Below are 9342 nucleotides of genomic sequence, written 5' to 3' on the forward strand. Positions count from 1 at the left end.
CGTCCTACTATTCTGCTTCACCAGTGCTAATGAAGAAGGGCATACCCCATACAGTGTGCTATGAGAGAAATTTTGCCAGGACAACAGTGCTGCGGTCTACTCTTATATCGAATTCCAACTGTCAAGGGTTCTTTTACATGTACGCCAATATGTACACAGGACCTCGTTGTTCGTAACACCCGATCGACTATACATTGTCCCTTACCACCGCTGAGAAGGGGGAATACCGATGAACTTGTTCGAACACATCACCTACAGGCTAACGAGCCAACGATTGACTTCACCTGAATAAAAATTACTTACCTGGTATAAAAACACCGTCTCAAACCATTCATCTGAGGTGGAAATACTCACAAGTCTTTATAAAGCAGACATTTTGTTATAGATAAATATTTACATAACACCATAGCACACCAAGTTCAAATGATGAAAATTAAAGGGGCGTGTCAATTCCACTGAGAAAATTAACGTAATTAATAAAGAAAATTCGAAGCACAGAAAATGTTGATTTGTATGACCGTTCGTTCAAGATGTAATGTTTAGATAAAGAACTGGCAGTTCTTGATAACATACTAATTTCAAAACACTTCATGAAAAGGGAATAACATTTCAAATTTCAGTCACATTAATTTATTCTGGGCAAAGTTATGAATGCTTTGATAAGTCTCGGTTTTCATTGCTACGATAAACCTTAGAGTCTCGATTATCCATTTCTATATACAATTATTAAATGAAGAACGTGTTTAAATCCATTAAAAATCACGACCATTCGTTGTTCTAGAGAGTTAAAAAATTATTTGTCCTTTTTAAGAGAAAATTTTCAATTTCATGTGATTTTTTATTCGTCTCGCGGGGGAAAATGCACAACAATGAACTCCGCGAACAAAACTTATTGTTACGGTTAAAAAAAGAATGGCCAAATTACATGAATATTTTATCGCCAAAATTATGTTTTATTGCAATGAGCAGAAGTGGCGATTGAGAGCGTGAGAGTTTGCTAAATCAACTAAGGGGAGGTTCACTTTGGCCACTGTTAAAAAAATGAATGGCTACAGGTAAAAGTTATCGTCAAAAATTTCGCCAGATTATATAAAGATTTTATCGCCAAAATTATGTTTTATCGCAATGAGCGGAAGTGGTGATTGAGAGCGTGGGGGTTTGCTAAATCAACTAAGGGGTGGTTCACTTTAACAAAAATAGATAATGTAAAATGAAAATATTGGAAATTTAATTCAAAATACTTCATTCTGAGCCAAGTTATCTCTGTTTGTAGTTCTTACAAGATGTGTGCATAGTGGTAACCAGGGCACTGGTATGTTCGAGACTTAGCCTCGCTTTCTCATTTTTAAATTAAATTTTTATATGGAGAACTGTTCTAATCTCGAGTATCCGATGCCATTGAGAGTTGATTATGGTCTCGTGTTGTTAATAAATGTCTAATTAATAGTTGATATAACATTTCAGGCCTAAAGAAAGATCTGCAAGAGGCAGATCTATTTCATGCATAATGGATGTTTAATTAGGCACAAGTGTAAAATATTTTCCTACAAATTGACCGGAAATGGGGTTTTATTTTCTTGTTAACGTGACAATGCCCCTTTAATTTCAGGTTTAATGTACTTGTTGTTAAGATATGGGATCGGGAACCTATTGATAAAAACTGTTCATTGATTGGGGGGTTTGACTACACATACGTTTGATTAAAAAGCAATAATATTTTTTTATTTTCTTGTAATCATCTATTCTCTTTTTAAAATGTATAATTGTGACATATCTAGATCGAACTTGAAAACGTCAAAGCAGAGATGGGGACAAGAACTGGATTTTATATAGACATTTTTTATGATGTAAATAACAAGGGGTGGTATAATCAATGGAGAGTGTTTGTATTAAATATTAGTGTACTATCAAGTACTTATATTGTATCTGATATTAGTACTTATTGGTGATGTAATTAAAGGGGGTATAGCTATATTCTTCGGAACCTTAAAATTGATGAAAATGGTTCTAAAAGCACACAATGTAATATGAATGTATATAAATAGAGAATCTCCTACTCGTCTTTTTTTTATATCAAAAAAATATCAACACTCGTCGATAAAGTAAATAAAACTCGGCTCTACTTTATCGACGAGGGTTGATTTTTTTGATATAAAAAAAAGACGAGTATGAGATTTTATTTATCACTCAATCCTTTCTTACATGCACAAATAAATAAATATAATTATTTGCTATAGATTTAAATTTTACTGAACCTGGTTACATTACGGCGTAGTGATACATCATTTTTTGAGAGCAATTCAACCATTGCAAATTCCTCAATATATATTGACCCAGTGTTTCCATCAAGGTCAATTAAATAAAAATATTTCATTTTTAATAAGAAAATAAAAAATGTAGTTCCTTTTTGATTGATCAATCAAATTCATGTAAAGCGATATCTGCTAAGGAGATATCGCAGTAGATTATGAAATTTATCACACAAGCGATATCTACTGTAGAATGTATTATTGGGTGATAAAGCGAGTTATATCCAATTTTGAATTTTTTTGTTGGAATTTCTAACCAATTATATTTGGTGAAATACGCGAACAGTCCCAATTAAACGGCAGCCATATGCGCCTGCTAGGCCCATACTACACGTTATTTTTGGTCGTTTGTGAATCAGCCATTTTTATTACTATCATGAACTACACGAGTCGTGAGGGATTTCCGAATGGTTCATTCTGTTCATTGGATATTAGGGTCACCTATTTTCACAATAAGATAACAACATCAATATTGATTGACATATATAATTCTAATTCGTGTTTTTAATTTCCAATATTATGTTAGAGGTTTAGCTCCTTTAAACTTAAACAAATGTTGTTGTTTTATTCCATGTTTTTTATTTAATTAATTGGTGACGAGTCACCAGGATAACAACAACTTGTGAATGGGTGGTCAATATTACCATTAAGTCATGTGTTGGTTACTGTACTATAATAACACATGGTATTGGTTGCTGTACTATTTATATTTATATACATTCATATTACATTGTGTGCTTTTAGAACCATTTTCGTCATAGTTGCATGTTGCTATAACCGCTTAACGTGAGGTCAATATTTATAACTAACAGATGCCCGTTTCTCGTTTCATTAACCTCAATACACAGAGAGAGACATGGGGTTATTCGGGTTTATTTTTTTTTTTTTGGGGGGGGGGGGAGTTGATATCTTAAAGAGAATAACAATCTCCCAATAGTTCTGTTCGGTTCAATATGTACAGAGAGAGAGAGAGAGAGAGAGAGAGAGAGAGAGAAACTAGGTAATTTCGGGACTAACACATGGTTTAATTTTAATTCAGTAATTCGCTGGCGCGTAGGGGTCTTTAGCACTGGGGGGAAACTGGAGGAGCCGGAGAAAACTCACGAGATTGGATAGGCGACCCTACCGGGTAAGCGAAACCACGCCCGTTGATTCAAGGACAGACCTTATGATACAACGCGCACACGCTAACCATAACCTCAATAAAACATAGTCTTATAATACATGTAACACTTAATTATAATAATTCAACACTACGTTTGAACTGATCAGCCATTACGAGACTCGAACATGCACAGACCGCATGTTTTTTTAATCGCACAATTCTACTTGAAAATAGTGTTGAATTATTATAAATTTGTGTCAGATATGGCGAAAAATGATTTCCTTTGGCGAAAAATAAATAAAGAATCGCGGTGAAAAAGAGAAGGTAAAGATTTCAAATTAGCCTTAGAACAGAGGTGGCGAAGAGCAGTGCTTTGTTTCAATAATATTACTTCAACCTATGTCATCTTTGACGTTTATACTCACGGCAAAAATAAAAACGAGGCTGTAGATATGCATTTTTCCTTTGTAAAAATATTCAGAATGACTTAAAATTTCGTGGGGCCCACAATATGCTAATATTAAACTTATTTTTCATATTAAAACAACTTATTGCTGTAGCATTCTCTTTTAAATATAAAAATAAATATCACAGTTCCTATGTTAAAAAACAAGATATCACGAATACTACCGCAAAAAGCGAAATTTTAAAAGTGATTCTGAATATTTTTACAAAGGAAAAATATACCCGAAAAAAACACGAATTGACATAATTTACGTATATCTACAGCCTCGTTTTGATTTTTTCCGTGAGTGACGTCAGAGACGACATACGTTGTGAATTTTCCTAGCTAGAAGGCTATTGCAACCGAGCACTGCATCCCGTCATTGTGACTAATTGCGTTGCTTGGGGTGTACTAATAGCACCAATTTAAATTTCTAAGTGGGCAACACGCAGACTTTTGCAGTCGATCATATATAGGCCTAGATGTAGGAAGTGCGTCAGATTTAACTGTGATAGAAAAAAATTTCAGCGATAGGCCTATTATACCTGACCCTCGTTTTTCAATAGATGCACAAAGAAAGTAGGCTAGGACATATAATAAAATATTACCCTACAGCTAGGTTAAACTTATTGGAATTAATAATATTTCTCGTTATATTGGGGGGTTGGATGGCTGAATGGTTAGCGTGCGCGCGCTGTATCATAAAGTCTGTCATTGAGTCGACTGGCGTGGTTTCGAATCCCCGGTTGTATGTGACAAGGAGTAGGGTCGCCTGTCCAACCTCGTGGGTTTTCTCCGGGTCCTCCGGTTTCCTCCAACTGCTAAAGACCCCTATGCGCAAGCGAATTATTGAAATAAAATTAAACCATATGTTAGTCCCGAAATGACCTAATTTGTGTCGAGTGGACGTTAAACCCCATTTCTCTCTCTCTCTCTCTCTTGAAATCAATAAATAAATGAAGCGAAACGTCATTGAGAATCAAAGGACTATGATAGGACAAGGTACTCGGATCTAATCCAAACACAGTCTGCGGCGATTATTCTTCTTCACTAGAATTGGTAGATTGTTCCGAACCACCATCGTCACCGTTGTTGCTCTCATTTCTAATTGGTCACCAGAATATCATAGTCTTCAACGTACGGATTGTCTGGGATCATTGTCCATATTTGACGAAAAGTTCCATTGCCCATGCGTAACCGGGTGTGTTTGATTATCCAGTATTTTTCACCAAGTTAAGTAAAGAGTTGTGCCCCTTCCCTCAATAAATCCCACAATTCTTGCATTAATATTAACAAACATGAATCGTGACGACGAATTAGGTTTAATTAAAAAAAAGAAAATAGATATGGTCCATAAAGAGTGAATTTTATAATAAAAAATAAAATAAAGAATATTGGATATTGAACTGGTAATGCAATCAAATGGATTTTCGGGAATGGCATTCTTAAATTAATTTCATGGACGTCGACATCTTTAGACTAGTTACCTCCCTTAGACTTTGTTTATGATAATGTGAAAGACCGGATGTTGACAACGCATCCAGATTAAAATTTGTAGAATATTTTTCTGGGTGATATAGACGAATGTCTGCCAAGCTGTCATTTACTGTCGATGCCATATTGAAAAATACATCGACTGGCACGTGATTTAGCTTCAACTCATTAATTATCGGGTGTTTCCGTAATTGCGGAAATCGGAAAGTGTTTTTTAATGTTATTTGTTACTAAACATTTTTTTAAATAAATAATTCTGAAATGCGTTACACAATGAACTAAGTAAATGATAAAATTGAACTTTTACTATAGCATTCTGATTTAAAGCATGTAAATAATAAAAATAAGCCAACAGTGAGGCTGATGTCCCACGCCGAAATCCCAAAATAAATAGATCACACATTTGAATTTATCGCACATTTATTGAAAGCAGAGTTGTTATGTTCCAAAGTCTTGACCAATCAAATTGCTTATCTCTCCTTAGCCTAAGAAGAAAATTTTAATCATCGAACTTAGTCAAGGTAATGATACAATGAATCTATGTTCTGAGTTTCATCACTGGCACTTAATTATAACCAAAGTTATCGTGCCCCAAAGCATCAACCAATCAGATTGCTTACCTCTGCCTACATTAAACAGACAATATTTATCATCGAACTAGATCAAGGCATTCACCTAATAAACGCCTAAACTAAGTTTGAACATTCCACCTCAATTTCAAAGTCTCGGGCAATTATCTCAAGAACATAAGATCGAAATATTACCGTTGCCAGTCTCTACGTCATCTATTTGCCCAACCGGGTTTATATTGTAATATACTAGACTTTTTAAAAGAGACGTTTTTATCATAAATTTTAATTTTATATATTGAATCATGTATATTGTTTTAAATATTTATATATGTAATAGATTTGTTATATTTATTTTTAATTAATATATTTTCTGTGATATTTGTTTTTACTTACATATATAAATTCAATTATGTGATATCGTTTTTATTTGTCTCGTTAGATTCACCATATGTTTGGCGCAATATAGCCCGGTTGGAGCTGCCGTGCCATTAAACAACATTTCATTTCATTTCCAAAGTATCGGCCAATCAAATTGCTTACCCGGAGCAGAAAATGCTCATTATCGACCTTTGTCAAGGTATAATTGATGTAATGAAACTACACACCAAGTTTCATCACTCTCACTTAATTAGAACTTAAGTTATCGCAAAGCTTCATCCAATCAAATGGATTATCTCCTTACCCTAAGCAGAAAATGCTCATCTTTGAACTCCACTAAGGCCATGACATAATAAACACCTACATTACGTTTGAACAATCTAGCTCAATAAGAACCCATTTTAATAGTCCCCTGTTTTCTTCGAAAGGCGGGGGGACAATAAATAAATGATATTATATTTTTAGACATAATTTAACAAAAAAACCTGGCTCCATTAAAAAATATAAGTGAATAGAAGACATGTCTTTAAATGGCATTTAACATATACGCCTTCTCGTATTATCTGCGCATGACATTTCATGTGCATCTCGTGCATTTTTTTTTTGTGCACACGGGCCGATATTTTTTGCGTTTGGGAGCATTGTGTGAAACGATAGTTCATAGTATTGCATAATATTATACGTACAAAACCACCTAGTAATAAAATATTTGGGGAAAAAAAGTGATGCGTTTTCCATGGCGGTCAACATATAAACCCGGTTGGGCCCGATCTAGTGTTGATGTTTCGATTTTGTTTTTAAGTAAATGGTAATAATCAATCTGAGAGCAATATGAAAGAAAAAAAAACCAATTGACTAATGGTTACTCTAACCAAATACGCCAGCTCACAAAACTTTATTTAATCAAATAACTACGGTAATTCAATATAATGGACATTTCAAAATAATACTTTCAATCAGATATAATTGTAGTCTGTACCCGCAGTTTATGTAGGTCACTGCAACCGAGGTTATCTCCCTTTCTTTACAAACTGCCGTAACAGTACTTGCATTACAAATATAGGTCAATCAGCTTTAAACATTATATAAAAGCAGATCATTACCAATTTTAGTTTCATAAAGTAATAAAATAATTATAATACTGTAATGTAGCCTTAAAACATTCTCAGTGTTTGAATTATGAGCTGTAATTCTTTTTAGGTCACATAAAGTTGAATTACCTCCCTTTTTAATATTTATAATACCGCAATCGCGTGACCCTTTCTTATCCTATAGCTTACAGTTACACACGGCACGGATTCCTGTTTTTGTGGGGTGAATAAAAACACTGTTCACCATGTCTGGGTGATATATTATCTGTCTCGGACCAGCAAGAAGTAGTTGAATCTGTATTGCAATCGCACAAATGATTCATTTTCTGTCTATTTGCTGATACCGTCGTCACCCCCGCCCGCTAAAGTTAATATCCGATTGACTTTAAATTTATACAGTGTTTAAAGGAGCCAAGTCTCTAACTCAATATCATCAAATGTCTTCGACATTGAAAATAATTATTTGTCAATTTAAATGAACATTGATGTTGTGATCTTACCGGGAAAAGATGGGCTTCTGATATCCAATATTTAAGACAAAAATAAACATTTTACCATTGGTACACGAATTTAGCGATATAGCTCCTTTAAGTCATGAGACGAAGAAGCTTATCGATTTTCACCGATTTCCGACAATTGCTTCCAGAGTTATGGCCCTTGATCACTTTGAAAAATCTTGTGGTCATCTCGAGGCTAAACTAGATTCCTATTTAAATTTATACCGGTGCTTAAGGTCATGGGACGAAGAAGCCTATTGATTTTCAACAATTTCCAAGAATTACTTCCAGAGTTATGCCCCTTTAAAACTATGAATTTTTTTTTTGGAGCATTAGAAGCTGAAGTTAATATTCGATTGGCTTTAAATTTATACAATGTTTAAGGTCATGAGACAAGGATACTTACTACGGGAGTTATGGCCCTTGATCACTTTGAAACATCGTGTGGATGCTTTACAGATCATAGTCATCATCTGATTGATTTTATATTTATACACCGTCAGAGCGTGGTTACGCCTAAATATAAATATACGAACAAGTATTTTGATATTCAATGATTTTTGTAACTTGAACAGCTAAACCAATGATTTTTGTTAATTTGAACAGTTAAATCCATGATATTAAATGTTTTGTATACTAAGCATTGGCCAAGCAAATTCTAATAATTTTCTTGTTCACAATCTGTTAATGCCTATTTTGGGATCACGAGCCACTTGCAGTAACCACTAAGTACTGTTCTATTTTAGTGGGTGACCCTATAAATATAGATGGCATTTGCTAATTCATCATGATTTGGGTTGGCTTCAATAAGGAGGAATCGGACCATGTAGTAAACCCTGTTGTTCATCATAGCAGACCAGCAAAGTAAGGTTTGTCGTTATTCACCCTGCTTGAATAATAACAAAAACTTTTCTTAATGAGGTAACTTATTTGGTTTGCAAAAAAAACCCCTAATCTTCCATATGTCCCTCCTAAGCTACAAAGACATATATATATAGATGTAATATCAGGATAAATTCAAAATCATTTGAAATGCAATGGCATTTTAAAGTGGGAAGTCACTCCTAAACTACAATACATTATACAAGTAGAATATAGGAAGAACACTATAATTGCACACAAAATAAGATAGAATGCAGTTGCAAGTTAAATATACACGACAAATAAGTATGTCATCAGTTAAATATTATGTTTTTTAGTGCTCAGTTAGTTTAATCTTAAAATTTTCAACATTTTTATATCAAAAGGCAGATTGTTCCATAAAGACATGCAGAATAATGAAAAGTACGGTTCATGGATTCCGTTTTGCATTTTTGAAGGAAAAGAGATTTATTGGCCTGTGAACCGAGCAAGATAACAGTTTTGGAAACGGAGTTTCAAATGGTGCATCAAGAATAATTCTTGCTGCCCTCTTTTGTAATATTAAAAGAATGTCTAATCTACTTTTGGTA

The sequence above is a fragment of the Patella vulgata genome, chromosome 8 (genome assembly GCF_932274485.2).
Source record: "Patella vulgata chromosome 8, xgPatVulg1.2, whole genome shotgun sequence".
In the NCBI taxonomy this organism is placed as follows: Eukaryota; Metazoa; Mollusca; class Gastropoda; family Patellidae; genus Patella; species Patella vulgata.